Source organism: Schistocerca cancellata, chromosome 8 (assembly GCF_023864275.1).
Source record: "Schistocerca cancellata isolate TAMUIC-IGC-003103 chromosome 8, iqSchCanc2.1, whole genome shotgun sequence".
NCBI classification, from domain to species: domain Eukaryota; kingdom Metazoa; phylum Arthropoda; class Insecta; order Orthoptera; family Acrididae; genus Schistocerca; species Schistocerca cancellata.
The window spans coordinates 418,059,945-418,080,661 of NC_064633.1; the positions used below are offsets into that span (position 1 = coordinate 418,059,945).

Below are 20,717 nucleotides of genomic sequence, written 5' to 3' on the forward strand. Positions count from 1 at the left end.
CGGCATGGTCAGAAGGTATCAGCTCAGGCAATCACCCCTCCCCGGGCCTGGCCTTTACCAGGGGGTACGCGCGTGCCTTACATGTCTACCCAGGGCGGGGACTTACGCGTTACCCCGTCACAGGCTACGCATGCGAACGCGTAGGTCGGCCTTCAGGCACGCACAGGGAGGAAGGAAGAAGAGGGAAAAGAAGAGAGAGGGAGAAAGAGGACAGACTGTCTCAAACGCCGAGGCGGAGACCAGAGAAGGCAAGGAGAAGAAGGCAATGAGAAGGCAAGGAGAAGAAGGCAATGAGAAGGCAAGGAGAAGAAGGCAATGAGAAGGCAAGGAGAAGAAGGCAATGAGAAGGCAAGGAGAAGAAGGCAATGAGAAGGCAAGGAGAAGAAGGCAATGAGAAGGCAAGGAGAAGAAGGCAATGAGAAGGCAAGGAGAAGAAGGCAATGAGAAGGCAAGGAGAAGAAGGCAATGAGAAGGCAAGGAGAAGAAGGCAATGAGAAGGCAAGGAGAAGAAGGCAATGAGAAGGCAAGGAGAAGAAGGCAATGAGAAGGCAAGGAGAAGAAGGCAATGAGAAGGCAAGGAGAAGAAGGCAATGAGAAGGCAAGGAGAAGAAGGCAATGAGAAGGCAAGGAGAAGAAGGCAATGAGAAGGCAAGGAGAAGAAGGCAATGAGAAGGCAAGGAGAAGAAGGCAATGAGAAGGCAAGGAGAAGAAGGCAATGAGAAGGCAAGGAGAAGAAGGCAATGAGAAGGCAAGGAGAAGAAGGCAATGAGAAGGCAAGGAGAAGAAGGCAATGAGAAGGCAAGGAGAAGAAGGCAATGAGAAGGCAAGGAGAAGAAGGCAATGAGAAGGCAAGGAGAAGAAGGCAATGAGAAGGCAAGGAGAAGAAGGCAATGAGAAGGCAAGGAGAAGAAGGCAATGAGAAGGCAAGGAGAAGAAGGCAATGAGAAGGCAAGGAGAAGAAGGCAATGAGAAGGCAAGGAGAAGAAGGCAATGAGAAGGCAAGGAGAAGAAGGCAATGAGAAGGCAAGGAGAAGAAGGCAATGAGAAGGCAAGGAGAAGAAGGCAATGAGAAGGCAAGGAGAAGAAGGCAATGAGAAGGCAAGGAGAAGAAGGCAATGAGAAGGCAAGGAGAAGAAGGCAATGAGAAGGCAAGGAGAAGAAGGCAATGAGAAGGCAAGGAGAAGAAGGCAATGAGAAGGCAAGGAGAAGAAGGCAATGAGAAGGCAAGGAGAAGAAGGCAATGAGAAGGCAAGGAGAAGTCAAGGGAAAGAGTAAGGAAGACAGTGAGGTGGAGAACAGCAAAGAAAGGAACCAACAAAAGGAAGGAAGAAACGAGAAGTGAAAAACCAGAAAGACCACAATTATAGGTCGTGGAACCGTCCGTCTCCGGACGCAGGCGCTAACTACCCCCGAGAGGGGGATGGACTCCTTTTAGTCGCCTCTTTCGACAGGCAGGAATACCTCGGGCCTATTCTAATCCCTGGACCCGCAGGGGGGGGGGGGGGCAGCAGCTGAAGCGGTGGGTATGGCTACAAATTGGGAGGGGGAAGCAGACTGGGAGAGAGAGGGTGAGGCGGAAGGTGTGGGGAGAATGGGGCAGGGCTGGGAAGAAGAGGGGGTAGGAGGAGGTGTGGTGTCACTGCCAGACACCACACTTGCTAGGTGGTAGCTTTTAAATCGGTCGCAGTCCATTAGTATACGTCGGACCCGCGTGTCGCCACTATGAGTAATTGCAGACCGAGCGCCGCTCACGACAGGTCTAGTCTAGAGAGACTCCCTAGCACTCGCCCCAGTTGTACAGCCGACTTTGCTAGCGATGGTTCACTGACTACAGACGCTCTCATTCGCAGGGACTACAGTTTAGCATAGCCTTCAGCTATGTCATTTGCTACGACCTAGCAAGGCGCCATATTCAGTTACTATGTCTTCTGAACAGATAATATTGTGACTCATGTACCTTCAAGAGCGACGTTCATCATTAGTGGATTAAAGTTAAGTATCTAATTACGTCCTCTTTCTGAATTCTAATGCCTTGTCATGTTCCAGACGTCACGTCAGTATAGTTCTTCCCTCCTCACACCAGCCTACATGAGCTAAAACGGGTGCATTTTGGCCTCTAGTAGCACGGTAATGGCTGTTCTGCCAACAAAAGGAGGAATGTACGTAACAGAAGCGAAAGTAGAAGTTACAGGCATGGGATGAAGCCCGTCATACTTTCGACAAGCCTTGGTGTTGCTAACTAAGTTCTTGTACTCTTGAATCCATCATTCTTTCACATACATGGGGCATGCTGACAAGTGAGGAGGATGCTACTGTGCATTACAATTTAGGCACACTGGAGGGAGAGCACAGGCACTCCCCTCATGGAGGGGATGCCCATAGTCACCGCAGAGGGGATCATTGGTGCAGCAGGAAGATGTGTGTCCAAACCATGAGCATTTAAAGCTTCTCACCGGTGGTGGAATCTAAGGTTTTAAATCACACCGATACACCATCGCCTTCACCTTCTCTGGGAGGGTATCCCCCTTGAAGTCCAGGATAAAGGGGCTTGTATCGGTGCAATTGTTTTTAAGGCCTTGCTGTACACGACAGATAAATCGGACTCCTCTCCACTCGAGGTTTGCACAGAGCTCCTCGTCAGTTTAGAGAAGATGCCGGTGGAAAATGATGCCCTGCAGATTGTTCGAAGATTGGTGAGGTGCGATGGAGACTAGGATGTCACCGAGTTGGTCACAAGCACGCGAGGCTTCAGATTGGGCAGCAGAAGTCTTTACACGCAAAGAACCAGACTGCATTTTACTCATGGAATCCACTTCACCATACTTATCTTCAATCGTCTCCACGAAAAGCAAAGGCTTAGTCGTGGCAAAACAATCTCCATCTGTCTTGGTACAAACCAGGTACCGTATGAAATGTTCCAACCCATGCCAGTGAGTTTGACCCTCTCCCAAGGGGGAGGCCAGAGAGGGAAAGTCCGAAGGATCAGAAGTAGTGTCATGTCTTCTATCAGATATGGCCACAGAATGGCCAGGATGCTGAAGCTTTTATCGCTTCATGTGTAAGGCGTCCGCCCTAGTACCATCCATTCCAACCATGGGCTTGCCCCTCAGCACCATCCAGCTACAGCAAGGGCCGTCTGGCACAGCAGCCATTGCTGCGAGTTCTGATGCCCCAAAGTGATGAGCACCGACTCCTTGGCATACACAAGGCGTTAACAGCTCAGGTGCTATCAGTGTGATCCCCATGTTATTTGGGGGCTCAGCCAAGTGGGTAGTTAAGAGCCCCACCACATGGACTGGCTACTGTGCTGGTGAGCTAGCAGGAAGGGGGCCATGGTGCAAGGGGGAAAGGGATAGAAGGGGGAGAGGAGCCTGCACCATGGAAACTAGGTTAGGAGTTCATCCCCAAATGGCTCACACTGAATGGAAAACGTTGCAAATGGAGGTCAAACCTCAAAGGGACCAAAAACGCCGAAAATCAGATGGAAACAGCGAACTAAACAATAGCACATACCAAAGCAAAGCCTGGAGGACAGCCAGGTCTATATAAAGAAGTCCAAGAGGGAAAGGAACGGGCAGGGAGAAAGGAGCAAGGACAGAAGGAGAGAAACCGTGACAGTAATGCTGTCTGGAAAAAGGAAGGAGACTGCAATAGCTCGGGGCCCCATATACGCAACACACATACCCTCAAAAGGGACTTTAGGCACCCTGGGGGGATGGAACATGGAGACTACGTTAATGATCCGCTAATGTGCAAGTACAGTTGATAGTTATTAGCTTTGTGGAATTTAAGGTATGTGTCTACAGTTTAACATCCTATAAGAGCTCGGAGCAGAAAGGAATATCAGAACTAATCTTCCACACTGATGAATTATAAAGTAAAATTAGTTACTCAAATCTCAGCCTTTTCAAATACTTTTATGTTTCAAGAGGACATCATGCCTGCCGTTTTTAACTTTGTTCTCGAAGTTAACAGATATTGGGGTAAGCTGAGACATGAAATGCAATGAAAGTAAAAAAACTCTGGATGCTAACTGAATGTTCAGTTCTTAGCCTTCGATGATAATTTAACAATGATCACTGTATGAAGAAACTAAATATGCCATAAGAAAAAAGTATATCGGCAAAGACAGCTTCTCGGTATCTTACATGGAAAATTCTGCATCGAACAGCAGGAAAATTCCACTGAAGATGGTATACACGAAGGTTTCAGAGGAATTATCCATATACCTTTTGAGACATCTTAATGCAATCAGGGTTTGACAGTAGGGCTAATTTAGAGAGCCATCGAGGTCCGAAAGGCGTTCATAATTACGTGGAACCACTTTACCAACAACTTATCACACAATGTGGAATTGTGACACTTTGTCGGAAGCGCTATGATACGTTTCAGAGACCCATAGCTGTTGGAGGCCACTCCAAGGCTCAGAAATATGGAGGGATAAGTTTTGGGAAACTTGGATGAAGTGAACACCTGACCTCGACAGGCTAACGTACGTCCACTAAGACTGAGTGCAAGAGAAGTCTGAAGTTATATGGACACATTTATAGAACAGACAACCACAGACTCCCCAATTGACTACCCAGCATTATAAATTCAACGACGGTCGAAATCTGGTTAGAAGCAACTACAGAAGACTTAAGACATGCACATCACAGGAGAAAGCGTAATGAATTGTGTAATATTTCCAACATTAGCGCCTAACCGCAGATCCTTTGTGAAGCTTTGAAGGAAAACTGCGAAGAACTGGTCAGGAGAACCAAAGACAAAACAGTGAATTCGTGGAGCGTTTTTAGGAGGGTAGGAAGGCAAAACCTCTGAAGCCCATTAGCAAGTTTAAACTCCTCTAAGGGACAGAACGAAGAAAATTGTTTAGCGTTGTTAAACTGCCCCGAAAAAATACATGGTCGTACAAAGGAATCTGAAACATGACTGCAACCAACTGGTTTCAATGTAACTTTTAGTTTATATACTGTCTTAGCCTCTCAACGATTGCTAAGCTTAGCCGTCTGTAGAAAGCATTTTGGGGGAAAGAGGTGGCAGAGGGACATTCAGAATAAGCCATGAAATAGACAAGATGTTAATGTTTAATAGTTTTTGATGCAGTGTGTAATGCAATAGGTACCATTTTGCCCTGTAAGTGTTAACTCCATGTACAACCGAGGTGTATTGTTATTTGCATCAATTTTGTTCACATTTAACTGTGCTTGAAGCGACAATTATAGTTATCTTTCTCCGAATCCTGTACTTTAGCACAGTAATTAGTTTCCACGTAACTGAATTGTGTCAGAACACTAGTGACAGGTGAGCGGAGAAATTTTGGCTCTAATCTCAGCTTACAGAACTTTTCTTCCCCGAATGTGTGTTCCAGAAATATATTTACTAAGTACGTCTGAACAGGTCATCCTCAGCTTATAGGCGTCATCGGATGCAGATACAGAGGGGGCACGAGGTCGGTACACCACTTTACCAGCCGTTGTCAGTTTTCGTGACCAGAGCCGCTACTTCTAATTCAAGTAGCTCCTCAATTTGCCTCAAGGCCTGAGTGCACCCCACTTGCCAATAGCGCACAGCAGACCGGATGGTCACCCATCCTAGTGCTAGCCAAGCCCGATAGCGCTTGACTCTGGTGTTTCCATTGCGGCAAGGCCGTTGGTAGAAAAACCATCAGCTTCTCTTTAAATTTTCTTGTGCTTCACGTAACATCTAAAGGCCACAACAACTGAAATTTATCTGTTAATATATTCGCATTGATTCACTGCACTAACCATTACACTCACTATAAGTGTAAAATACACCACCGACCAACTTCGCTCCATCAAGACGTGGCAATTTGATGCCACACAGCCTGAAGACCAGCAACCTGAAGACTGCTTACAAATGGAGTCAACCTCGAGAACAAGCGTACTTAGATTAAATGTAAAAGTGACTTGTTGGCTATGGCACTATCGGTAGTCATTAGTGATCAGTTTGAATCCTGATGGCTAAAGTATCTAGCCTGCATGGGAAGGAGGGCGGGGTGCATTTTTTTTTTCAGTTTGTGCGTAGATGGGCATGATCTGATGCAGAACTTTCAGTGACCAGTCATGCATTAAGTCACAATACTAGAAAAATATTCGAAGAAAACTACTTGCTTCAGTACGAGAACGTACTAGAGGATCTAGGTTTCCTTAAAAGAAAGATGTATCAGTTACTATTTCATAGCCAACTTTCGAAACATTACTTTGCCACGAAGGATCCACAACTCTAACCCGATATTCTGCAGAACTGGGCGACCGATTTCCAGTTTCCACCTGTGTTCGGTACCGCTTTGCGAAGTCAACCAAATACGCCTTCGAAGCTAACCTAGACCTCAGGTTACGCTACACAGTGTCATCACAATACACACTATGAAAACCTGACAAAAGGAAAGTGTGACGACGCACATAACTCCTTTAATTTACGGAACCTAGCTGATACCTGATCTCGGTATGTTATGTTTCCCCGAATATTTTTTTCCTATTCCATTCGCAAATGGCATATGAGCAGAATGAAAGGTTATCTGAGCTCTAGTATAATTTTCGCATTCTTGCCACTATGCGAAGTGTAAGCTGGAGAAAGTATATTTGACTCCTTTTGGAAGCTGACATTCTCACGGTACCAAATACTTGAATCGTGAAGTTCTTCGAAAATTTTCACTCCCGTTAACCTACATCGTTAGACGACTGAAGAGCAGGCAGAGAAAAAAATACAGCCAATGAATGCTTTTTAACTACCTATAATAATACGTTCTTGGATTCTACTAATAAATGCGACTTTATATTTCCAAGACTAGATATATGTAATCGTTCCAACTTAAATTGCGAACCTTTAGATTCTTTAAGATTGTAGCTGATTCGATTTATTCATCTATAGCGTAGTCAAAATACATAGGATATTTCCGTTTATTTGTGGGAATTACTCCGTATTTGTAAGCGTGTACAACCAGCTGACAATCTTAGAAGAAGGTAATAGTCACCCAAAGATCGGTAAAGTCACAACGATGTCAGCTCGCTGTATTCAAGTGCGTCGTATGCGAACAGCGTGAGATACAGAAATAAGCCGGCAGGTCATTCATACTGACCTATTCTAAAAAAGGGCAATTTCCTTACACATGTCTGCACCTCAGAACGAAGTTGCACAAATACAGTGCCATCTTTTTTACAAAGCCACTTCGAAAATCGTTGCTCCTGTCAGTTGCAAAGTGTGTGCTTTAGATTTTTTTGCCCAAGTATTTAGATTCATTCATATTCATGATATGCACCTAGTTAATAGTATTACAGTAATGAATGAGAAGGTTAGTAGAGTAAGATTAGAAGTGGCCCTTCTATATGCTTAACTTAGAGCAAAGTTTTAGGCCGAGTATCCAGATCGGTCTAATCGAAGACCAAATTTGTGATCTGATTGCAGAATGCTACTGATTAATTTCCTTTGTGCTGAAAGCATCACCATGCACAAAAATGTTACTGAACAAATCTGATTCAGCAAAAAAAAAAGACAATCGGACAAGCGTTTTTGATCGATGTAGTCAATTTGTTTTCCTACACTATTAGGGAAGAGAATATGACAACTACACGAACCCAGAAGCAAAACAATGCTGTGGCCCCATTCAACTTTGCCAAAACTAATTCAGACAATCGTCTTACGCGAGTTTCAAAATGATTCCCGCTTTTGGGATGACAAGGGAATTTCTTTGATATTATGGAACATGGGTTGACAACTACTGTTGACTTGTTCTGAGAAACACCATATAGGAAATGCTCCATTCAAAATCTACAGCGGGGAAAACTCTCCCAAAATAGTCCATACATCCACACATCCACACACCATTCCCCGCACAAGGGATAAAATTCGGCCTTTCCTTTCGGAATTTTTCAACCATCCGCCTCACAGACCGGACATCACACTGATCTATTACCTGTTTTTGGCCTTTAATCAACGAACTATAGACAACTGCTTGAACTCAGGACTACAGCCAGCATGTTCAGTTCGCAAGTAACAAGTGTTGAATGTAGTACAACGTTACGAATTGTGCGTGAAAGTGAACGGCAATTTCTTGGGAAAGTGAAGTAGGCTTTTAGAAAACAAACCGCCAAAAAATTTAAGGAATGCGTTTATCATCTAACGGCAGTTTTCGAAATCACTTTCTATATATCACCAACACCAGCAACACTATTTCACTGTAATTGGCTGAACGTCAGGACCACACACTGCCACTGCAATCAATCTTTATCCGACCTATCTAAATTCTGTTATTCTCTCTAAATCCTTGAGGGCGAGGCACTCCGTCCCTTTCCGCATCCGCTTACCTTCCACACACGGATCCTTTGTCATGAACTTTCGGCGTCACGCAGAACACCTTTGAACAACCTACTACAGACACGAACTCTAATAACGCTATTGTTTCCTCTCTAATTTCCATTCCTTGAACGCTGCTACGGCTGGCATGTACCGACAAATTCCACCATCCTTATAACCCCACACCTACCTATGAAATTCTCATCGTCTCCCTTTCCCAGACAATGAAATCCGTCACCATATTTATCATACCAACTGCAATTCGACCCTACTCATCCTATCTCGTAACTCCCACTTTCCCCTTCACACCCCATCTTCGCCTACCCCCTTTTCATATTACAGCCTTACCCACAAGTCTAACTAATGCTCACTTCTTCCTGTCTTTCCGATGTCCACCTCAACGAACCTGCATCGATACCACCAATCTGACAATATTTACATCCACAACCTGATACCCTACTGAACACCAATTTTCCAGCTCACCTCCCCAAAGACTTTCCCTCCCAGCAGGTTAACTCTTTAAGAACACGGTTTATACCTTGTTTTAAATGTATTTCGTTTTATCGTTTAGTTCTCCGGATTTCAAAAACCAAGGGAATCAGATTTCTGTGATATAAAAACCTTAGTTTCATCCTTTTACGTATTTTAGAAGTCTAAATATTTCACCTTTTAATTTTATTATTGTTCGTATCAGTCTTAGCTGCAGTTACGCACTTTATAACTTGTTTCGATCACATTTAATCTTCAGACGATTAACCACAGCTAAAGAAATGAAAAATCTTTGAAAACTAACACTTCGTGATTAACCATATCTGAAGAGCATTAAAAGGTATCTAAACTAGTTATCAAAAGTATTCGCAACCAAGATTATTTTAAGCCTAATTGTTGCATCTCATGACATATGTCATCTTTCATGTTAATTTGTTTTTCGTCTTCGTGTGTAGTAGCGTCTGGATTTGAGTAATGAGAACAGACCACTCAAGCACGTACGTTACAGTAGCAGCGCGACAGCTTTTTTAGCGCAGGTACAGTGATACCGAGCGAACTCTTACTCTTATCAGTAACTTGAGAGTAGGAGTTAATGGACGAGGGACGCTGCATTTCAGCGTGCTGTAAGTTGGAAATTTGAGTCAGAGATCGTGTCCGCATGACCGAAGCGGTTAAGGTAACCGCTCACGAGATGCGGTAAATCCGGATTCTAGTACCGGTCCGGTACAAATTTCCAACTTTCGCCATTTCATTACTACAATGCCTTGTGCGGCGGAAAGTAATTCCCACCTAGCCCTTCGCTTTCCTTTTATATATAAAGGGAGGAGAGAGAGAGAGAGAGAGAGAGAGAGAGAGAGAGAGAGAGAGAGAGAGAGAGACACGTTACCCTCAAGGTGCCTCCCCAGCACATTAAGGACGACATACAGACCCCTGTTTGCTAAGAAGCAGTCAGTGAAAACAAGGAGGGAGAGAAATCTTAAACGCTACTTTGCTGCAGCTAATCAAGGCGTACATTAATCACGAAATTCCGTAATAAGCCTTTTCTGGCTCTTCAAGCGCCTGCTCACCTTCCATTTTCTCAAATGCATACTCCATTATCCTCTACGGCTGTGTTGTGGTGCTGTCGATCAGAGCCGCTCCGTCTGCCTGCCTGTTTACTGCACGGTAACGGTCGACGCCGACTGCCTTAGGGGCACGTCACCAGCAGACATCAAAGATCGTTACAGGAGGGGGACAAACACTGCAAAGACACTCGCTGATGTCTTCTAACAGTGTCTACAAACGTAGCTGCAGCATCTGAATGACCAAGCACTTTTAGCAAACGTACTTGACTGTCTGTAGGATAATCTTGCGCAAGTATTTGAAATGTTCTACCTGTTTGAGGCTTGATCAGTTTTCAGTCGTGCAAGTTTTTGCAACCATACCAACATGCACTTTCGTGAGCATCTGAACCGACAACGTGTAACTTTTTACAGCAAACACCAGTTGTGGAGTGAATTCCGTAGCGGCACTATGTCGAGTGATATCAAAGCAATCTGTCGTAAAATTCTATCAAAGTTTACTCCAGCATACAAAACCTAGCGCGGCATTAGGCAGGAGAAATAGATTCAGTACTTATCACGGTAAGGCAAGTAGAAAGTTGTATACCTCACCTGGTATACATTTATCAAAATAAGAAGTAACTGACCAATTTTAAGGTAAACATATCTTTAATAAAAAGATAATTATCCCAGACACAACAAGAGGAAAAAAAATTGAAGGTGAAACGTCCTAGCAGGTTAATACTTTGTCGATTAACCCGGAATATTACTTTTCGCGGGACATGTCTTTGCTTTATTTTTTTTCTTTAATTGGGCCTGACATTTCGTCTTACAGCCCATCCATTCGGTCTCCTTCTTTGCCTTCTGCTTCTAGCTTCATTGCTTTGTTGTTACTTTGTCTTTATGAAGTAAGACTTGAAAGCAAAAGTCTTCCTCTGTGAAACTAATAAAAGTTCTTCTCTTCTTCAAAACAAAAATATAATATCCACTCGTAAAAAGTATATTCTTTTTGAAATTAAAATAACAAAAATAGATAAATCCAGGCTCTTCTGCGGTCCTGGATGTGCTCTTAAGCAAGTAAAACAAAGAGTGAAGTTCATTTTCTTGAGAAGAACAAGAACTTGTAAAAATTGCTTTCTAAAAGTGGAGATTTAACCAATACCTCTGTCCAGTAACATGGGTCAGTATGGTAGTACAGCAGTCAAAAAACAGGCAAAGTTATCTTTATATTTCGTGCATTGTATCAGTTTGTTGTGCTCCACTGCCAGGTAACGCCAGCAATCTTCAAGATTCATTTCGGTTTTCTTGTTAAGGAAATAATAGATTTTACCGGATAGGGGACAGAGAAATGTGTTGTGATTCATTCTTGGATAAATGGGTTTCTCTGAAAATAGAATGCCTTCTGAACTACGTTATGACTGCAAGTTTTTGTCTCATCCACAATTAAATTTGAGACATCACACGGCATATTAAGCGATGAGATACTGTATCCTCTATGTTGCGGCGAGTGAACGTTGGCGAGGGCTCAGCTCTATTTTATGTAGTCTTTCGTTTGTAGGAATCTCTTTCTGGTTAACCCAGTGCCACATGGATCGAGCATTTGAATTGATCAGTGAGTTATTGGTATTTGCTCACATCTTTTTCCAGTCCTTGAAGTTATTCTTAATTTCAGCTTTGCTCGTATTTTGTTGACTGTGTATCCTCCTAGTTGTTGGATTTCCTATAACTGATTGTTCTAGCCATGCTCTACGAGGAATGAGTGTATCTGAGATGGGGATTGACGAGGCTTACATCGATTGCCGGTTCTCTACATGGTGGCTCTATCTTGTTGATGATATAGATTGTATGGCTGCTTTGAAGGAATTTACGATGATGAAGAATGTTCTGACGAAAAACATTTGCTGATAATGACTCACCATGTGCCTAATGAGAGTGACAGAAAAAGAGTGTCCGGGAGATGCGCTGATCAGCTTATATGGGATATAAGTATTACACTTCACAAAACGGAAATCGTCGACACTCAAGAAACGTTCAAAACAAACCCGTAAAGTGCGCTATCAACACCGAATCAAAAATGGCACACCACAGTGACCATTAAGGTCCCAACCATCAAGGTCGAAGACGAACTCCTTGGGAGTTACAAACCGTGCCAGACGTTGAGCTACGTATCCACGCTTAAAGAACGCATATGAAATTAGTTTGGTGTAAAGGAATGATGAGAACCAATCGAACTTCACAGATGAAGGATTAAAATTATTTATGCCGCCATATTGCGATAGTAATTACTTAAAATGTGTAGAGCGTTTCATGAATATAAATATATGATACAGGACTTTAAAAGCATACATCCAAATACAAATTGTATACAGAGCCAAATGGCATTTCTGTGCGTCTGAATATACAGAGGATCAAGTGCCGCCTTACAGTTATTTCCTAGTGTTTAGCTGCATGTGTCGCAACACAGATTAATTGGCAGTTTTCAGTGTATAGCAGAACGAGCACCACCTCATCCTCGTCTTTTATCTTGATTAATGTATTTGATGGTATCATCAGAAAGAGTCACTATCAAATCACTCATCTCTGACAGTAATAGTTAGTAGCCCAGCCAGGTGCTGGGGGTTTCTAGAGTGGTGGAGTGTAATCATTGATGGATAAAAAGCCACTGTAGGACACCTCTTCGAGTAAGGTTGAATTACTCAGAAAAATAAATATTTCTTAAATTGTATTTGGATGTCACAGAAATAAAAGTGGCTTTAAAACAGTTGGTTGGTCGCGAAATAATAGTCACAGGATGTTTCTGGAACTTTTTTTTTAATTACTCATTACGCGTTCCAGGCTCTACCCATCTTCAGATGATCTGGTGAAACACATATATTGTTACAATCTTGTAAAATTACACACATGTATAAATGGAGTCCCTGTAATAAACTACCAAGTAGCAACAAAACATTTAAAGCATAATACATACCGTTTGATACAAAGTGACATACAACTTTGACAAAGTTGTCAAGTAACGTCAAAAGCGACATAAGTTTTACAATTCAACACAGAGAAATGAGATTTGAACTAAACATGGATGCTACTAACAGCCGAATGACGTCGTTGGCGACCGTTCCTGCTTAAGACAACTACAGTAGTTGGCGCTAGGCGGCGTACGCCGTGTGGCGCTGCCATCATCGCTGATACGTCATTACAAATAGAAATAATATTGTCAATTACAAAACTTATGCAATTCCTCGTAAACAGTTAATAACATGACAGCAGGCAGTTACAAACAAATTTCAGAGCTTTGCTAAAACTATTTAAAAATGTACAATAATTGAGTTAATAGCTCCATAAGACAGAGACAACTTTAAAGTCAAATGCTTTTTCATTAAGCAAATTTATATAGAAATAATATAATAAAAAGAATGATCAGGCTAAAACCTGGGTCATGAGGTAAAAAATACAAAATGAACCATTAAGCGTGAACATGACCACAAACTAACCGAAAGAGGTATGAAAATGCAGGTTTTTGTGCGTACTTTTTACCTTAACTTGTGCAGCAATAACTCGTCAAATATGCTAAAGAACCTTTGTCTATTGCTGGTAAGCTGTTCGTTAATTATTAAATTTGGGGTTTTATAAACCTCCTACAAGACTTCTTGCTTCCGTTCCATCACCTCTGCTAAATATCCTAGAAAACTTTTTCTCTCTCCATTAAAGAGAAGTTAACAGATCTCAGCTCACAGTGTCGTCAATGTTCTGACTTCACCATGCAGGTGTGTCGTGACGCAAACATTTTTGATGTCAGATATGGGGTTGCGTATGTTTTATAGAAGTAATCCAAAGTAGGGAATCAGGTAATAGAAAATCGGAGGTGAAGTAGAAGGACTATCGGAATCAGTCCCTGAAACTGAGTATAGCAAGAAGATCGACGACCAGACCTGTAGAGCACGTCAAAAGAAGCAGAAGCAATCCTGAAAGCCCAGCAGAAAAGTAGTGAACCTTTCCAGGCCAGACAGGTTGAAGGAGACCCAAAAAAAATTAGAAATACATGTAGGATTAACTATTAGGGAAAGCAGCGGAACAGCAGCATCTGCAACACAAAATGGTTCAAATGGCTCTGAGCACTATGGGACTCAACATCTTAGGTCATAAGTCCCCTAGAACTTAGAACTACTTAAACCTAACTACCCTAAGGACATCACACACACCCATGCCCGAGGCAGGATTCGAACCTGCGACCGTAGCAGTCCCGCGGTTCCGGACTGCAGCGCCAGAACTGCTAGACCACCGCGGCCGGCCATCTGCAACAGAAAGAATTCTGGCAAGCACTAATTATAGTACTGTATGTAACATTGTACTAATACAAGATAATTTGCACTGTAGCGCAGATACCATAGGCATCAGTGCAAAGGATGCTCTCGTATTAATAAATTAGTCATTTGCTAGGCTTACGTCCGAACTTAGAGAACTCACTGAAAATGCGAACGCCGTATTTGGAGTAGTTCGAATGGATGATACCCATTGTTATTCCAGTACATCAAGTCCAAAATTAAGGCGGATATTAGGGTGAGGTTAACTGTCCGGGTTCAGTCTAACAATTGGGATCAAGTAACACGGTATTAGAAGAGAATTGTTCAGATAAGAGCTCACAACTGATTTTTATGCCTACAAGAAATTGCATATTGAGCAAGCCGAATACCTGAATTATCAAAAGCATTCAGAGAAGCGATCATCAGAGTAACAAGGGATTCACAGCTGCAAGGTGCATTATAACTGGTAGGCGCAATAGGACGGGCTTCCTCCATACAGAGCGTAGCAAGCGATGGGATTCAGACAGTAGTTTCAAGTCGGGGTAAACAGATTAGCCTAGGTGGCGCAGAGGAAGTGGCACTGCAGGAGAAAAGCGCGCCGTTGTCAAGGAAGGAAAGGACAGTTCCTGAGAGGGAGGAGAAGGATGTTATAATTACGGGCAAAGGGTTCACTTGGGTAGGGATTGTAGGGAGTCAAAAACAGCACCAAGGTACAATGGGTAGTGATGCCCACAAAGGAGGAAGAAGCGAAAGCTTCCATAATATTTGTTACTAATGCGATGAACCCGGTCACACGGAAACCGAATGCAAAAAGATTATCATTTGTGAAAAATGCAAAAACCACTAGACTGTAAAGCACTTTGGTCTTACAAGTGCAACAGATTGGGCATGTTAGCCCCTAATGCAATGAGAAATTATGGACAGATTCCACAAATAGAAGGGGAAGTGAACAGGTTGAAAAAATCAGCCAACCAGTTGCAAATCAAAGGTTTATTTATTTAGCCCTTGACGTAAGTTTAGATATTTATAAAAATATCTTCTTCAGACGGATTGGGCCTTGTTACATCACTTCATTTGAAGAAGATATTTGGTTTGCAACTGGTTGGTTGATTTTTTCAACCTCTTCAAATTTATTCAGTTGCTGAACAGCAGCCATGTTTAAGATTTTGAAACTAAAAGTGTCTAACAAGAAGTGGTGACCTGTTAACACGAAGAAAAGGCCAAAAATTAGAGTCATAGATTGTGAAGTCTACTGCTGCAAATTAGGAAAGCAGTTGAGACTTCTTTATTTAAATGAGTGAGTCTGTACTTAAATTGCAGAAGGACTGAGAAGATGAAAGATTCTGAAGCAGCTGAGTAAAGGTGAACGTACTGAGCCTACTTTCTCTTTACTTTTTCTTATCATGTCAATACTGACCCACAATATTCTAGAGTAACGCAATCTGACTGCTGCAAATTAGGAAATCAGTTGAAACTTCTTTATTTAAATGAGTGAGTCTGTACTTAAATTGCAGAAGGACTGAGAAGATGAAACTTCTACGTTACTTGATCCTGAAACAGCTGAGTAAAGCTGAACGTACTGAGTCTACTTTCTCTTTACCTTTTCTTATTAGGTCATCACTGACCCACAATATTCTAGTGCAACACAATCTGACTGCTCAAAAAAATTGCAAGCTGACTTCAAATAATTAATTCAAAAGAATGGCCCTCACTAAAAAGAAATCTTAACAATAACCTACACATTTAGTTAAGCACTTACCTCACAAAAATCTTCAATACGTTAACTACTGCAATACAACGGGCGTCAATACTGCCAGCTAAATAAAAGATTCTAATTACTAAAGCCACTAACCACTAATAGGCATGTGGTTAGCAAAGGAAAGATTTTGTTGCAAACCAAATAATGTATTTTTTACCTTAATAATGTGACATCCAGTTCAAACACGAATATAAATCGTCATTGACATCTATTACAAAGGTATATAATCATGAATAATATTCAATCTCCAAGTCGAGCATGTACAGATCGTTAGCCTACGCTAACACTTCAGACCTCTACCCTCCATCAATGCTAACTTCTCACATCTAACATCCATCACTGCTGGCTGTTCACCTCCGACTGCCCAATATTACTTCCATCACCGCTGGCGACTAGCTTCGAACTGCCCAACAGTACTGGCGATTAACTTCCAACAACGAGTCCGACCAGCCACAGAGTCCCTTACAAAGAAAGCGCAGCCAGAGATCCAATGCAAAGCGCTACACTGCGCTGCCAACACTGAAGCAACCCACTTACATAATTACAGTTGTTAACAGATCCCATGGCACATAATAAAAGACGAGAAGCTCATCAAGGAAACAGTAATTGACAGGGAAGATATCCACTGGCTCAAGGCTGTGACGCAAGGTACAGGAGATATATTGGGAACCACGGATCTGCAGTTACTGATGACTGGGAGGTGCCAGTGAAGCACGAGTTTCATAGGAAGACGGTCGGGTATTCTGTATGATTGTCTAATAGGAAGCGACTTCCTGAGGAAAGAAAAAATTGTGATTAACTATGATGAGAAGGTAATTAGAATAAAATCCGCTGCTAACGGTACCAGAGACCGACATAAACCCGCAAGGTGGTAAGAAGGCTGTGGATCAGATGGCAACCACAGTTAACAGAAAACGTATTAACAGAGACGAAATGGGGCGTATTCTGTGGCAGTCCTTGAATCAGACTGCAAAGGGAGTATAAATGGGTGGGAACAGGAAAAAGGGATCTACAAATAGGAGAGAGAGTCCCACAAGAAATATAGATACAATGAAAAGGAGTATATCTCAGAATGGTGAAGGGAAAAGTAATGTACCCAACTCAGTGATAAATCCTGAGACGAAAACTGTTGTATTACCTTTTAGACAAAATAGCTCGACCGAATAGTAGCGGCTTCGGTCAAGAATACCATCATAACGACCGGGAGAGCGGTGTGCTGACCCCATGCCCCTCCTATGCCCTCCTCCTCTGAGGATGACACGGCGGTCGGATGGTCCCGTTGGGCCACTCGTGGCCTGAAGACGGAGTGCCTCTCCATCCGGACAGACCTCGAAACGCCCAACGCTACCTGCCGACAGTCGTGTTAATCTCAGCCGATAGGCCTCACTGGATGCGGATATGGAAAGGTGTGGTCAACACACCCCTCTCCCGGCCGTTGTCAGGTTTCGTGACCGGAGCCGCTACTTCTCATTCAGGTGACACCCATTTGGCCTCACAAGTGCTGAGTGCACCTTGCTTGCCAACAGCGCTCGGCAGACCCGAATGGTCACCCATCAAAGTGCTAGCCAAGGCCGTCAGCGCTTAACTTCGGTGATCTGATGGAAACCGGCATTACCACTGTGGCAAGATCGCTGGCTGATATATGTGAGGTAAGGTAGTACTCCAGAGATAATTATTTCTAGACTAGGAGTCATGTCCGGAGCGTATACAGCCGAATCTATGGTACGCATAGAACAAGGGAAAATTATTCTCAGTGCATTGAACACGAGTCAGTTCAAGTGAGACCTGGGAACAGTAAAGTATTAGGCGAACTGATAAAGTGATGCCAACAGGAGCCACGTAGGATGCAACAAACAGGATGAACACTTATGAACTCGCATTGCACAAGTTAGTGAAGCAATCATAACCGAGCTTTTGAACAAAGAGTGATGCGAACTGGAAAAACATTGTAGTTCATGTTGTGGTGCATTTTATTTAAAAGGAGACAAAATGTCAAACGGTGAGGCATGCACTCCCGCCATTGCCAGAACACAAAGGTATGGTTGTGTATCTAAATTCATGTACAATATTGGAAACGCAAAAGGCATTTTATAGGAAGAAGACGGTTAATGAAGAAGTCCATGGAAGGAACCTATGTTGCTACTAACAAAGAAACTAGAAGGCAGTGGAACAATAAAATACTGATTCGTAACAAAATATAGGACACTGAACGATATTTCAGTGGGTGAAATCTTTCCCATGCCCAACGTAAGTGAGATATTGGGCCAGGGAGAGCCAAGTACTTTTCCACTTTAAATTTGGCCGGCGCCTGCTATCTGGTTTTAATGGAACCAGTCGACAGAGAAAAGACAGAATTCAATGCAAATTTTCAGCAACACGAGTACAAAAGATGCCTATGGGGCTTAAGAATGGACAAAGTACCCTTCAGAAACTAACAAATGTTCCCTCAGTGCTTAGCGTATTTGGATGACATAATTTGCTACATGGCCATTAAAAGAACGTAACGAAAAGCTGAAGGAAATTTTGGATTGGTTAAGGGCACATAGATTAAAGTTAGAACTACGTAAGTATTAATCTCTGAGAAAGGAGGTAAAATTCTTGGGACGCTAAAAGAGAAACAAACAACGTCCGAATTCGCCGTGAAGGAACAACGGTACCAACTGGCCACTGTATTATCCTCAGCCCTTACGCGTCGTTACCAACGGGGTACTAAAAGCTTGTTGCGAACAGATAAGTAGGATTCTCAGCCACATATGTAATAGCTCACTGGAACGGGGCATTTTTTCAGATAGACTGAAACACGCTATTGTTAAACCATTGCATAAAAAAGGGGCTTTGGTCTGATGCTACCAACTACCACCAACGTGTGAGTGAGGGCTTTCTCGGCGCATTTCATATATGAAGTCTTCACGGGTTGTCAGCCGAGTAGCGTCGTCGTCTCGTAGCAACGTTCCGATGGAATGCGTCTCCATCGTCTTCAGGCGAGATGTCGGGATATCGCTTGCTCACCTTTTACTTTCTCCTCCTTGGGGAAGTGTATGGAGGAGTTTATAGCCTGTTGGCTTTTACTCCACAACGTGTGTTTTGAGTGTGTGATTGTCTTTGATTGTTTTGGCTGTCTGTGTATTGTGGTGGTATTCTGGTCGTGTCTAGTACTTGCCTGAGGCTGGGGAGATGTTGGGTATTTTAAGGATTAAGGTCTGGTATTAGGATCGCCGGATGCGCCACCGGCCGCTCCAGGCGCATCGAGCGATTCCGCGGGCGCGTGAAGGCGGGCGGCGGGAAGCGGAAGTGGTCCAGCAGAGATATCAGCCCGCGACCGAGGTTATCGCGACACTTCGCCATCGAAACGTTGCTACGACACGACGACGCTACTCGGCAGACAACCCGTGAAGACTTCATATATAACTACCACCATATCTCACTTCTAACAGCTTTAACCAAAATTATTGAAAAAGTACTGTATTCTAGAGTAGCATCACGTATTTGTAAAAATTAAGTATTAACAAAATATCAGTTTGGTTTTCAGAAAGGCTTTTCAACAGAAAATGCTATATATGCGTTCACTGATCAAATATTAAATGCTTTCAATAACCGAACATCACCCATTGGGCTGTTTTGTGATCTCTCAAAGGATATTGACTGCGAATCATGAAATTCTTCTACATAAGCTTAAGTATTGTGGTAGGACTGGGACAGTGCAGTAATTGGCTAGTTCATATTTAAATGGAAGAATGCAGAAGGTTGAAATTAACAGTACAGATAGTCTACCAAAATCAGTAGATTCCTCAAACTGGGGCGTTATCAAGAATGGTGACCCACAGGGTTAATTCTTGGGTTCCTTACTGTTCTTAACTATATTAATGACTTGCCACTCTATATTCATGAAGATGCAGAGCTGGTTCTTTTTGCTGATGATTCAAGTATAGTAATCACACCCAACAAACAAGAGTCAGCTGAGGAAATTGTAAATAATGTCTTTCAGAAAATTATTATATTGTTCTTTGGAAATGGACTTTCACTAAATTTTGAGAAAATACAGTATACACAATTCTGTACAGTAAATGGCATAACACGATTGATAAATATAAACGTTGAACATAAGTCGCTTGTTAAGGCAGAATATTAAAAATTTCTGGATGTGTGCATTGATGAGAAATTGAATTGGAAAAATAAATTGATGATCTGCTGTAACAGTTAGCTTCATTACTAATGCCATTAGGGTTATTGTAAATTTTGGTGATGAACATTTTAGTAAATTAGCCTAAATGACCTTTTTAATTCACTATTTGGGGTAATTCATGACTAAGCGAAGAAGTAGTCATTACACAAAAGCATGTAATCAAAATAAAAGCTGGAGCCCAACTAAGATCACCTTGCAGACGTTTATTTGAGAAACTCAGGATATTTACAGTATTTTTAGAATACATGTATTCCCTTATGAAATTTGTTATTAATAACCCATCCCAATACAAAAGGAATTGCGAAGTACATAGCTGCAACACTAGAAGAAATGATGATCTTCACTATTCTGGGTTAAATCTGACATTGGCACAGAAAGGGATGAATTTTGTTGCCATAAATATCTTTGGTCATTTTCCAGATGGCATTAGAACTCTAACAGATAGTCAACCAACATTTAAAACCAAATTAAAAGAATTTCAAATGACAACTTCTTCTACTCAACACATGAATTTTTAGATATGAAGTAGTAACCGTACAAAAAATTAATTATACTGAGCAAAGAAAACTTATGTTTGACACGGTCCACATCATTACGAAACCTCGTATTCATGATCTATGGAACAAGTATTA

General features: G+C 42.4%; 1 pseudogene; it reads right to left on the reverse strand.

Moving 5' to 3' along the window:
- Positions 1-17,419: 17,419 nt before the first annotated feature.
- LOC126095997 (5S ribosomal RNA) lies at positions 17,420-17,538 on the reverse strand (annotated as a pseudogene).
- Between the last annotated feature and the right edge of the window lie 3,179 nt (positions 17,539-20,717).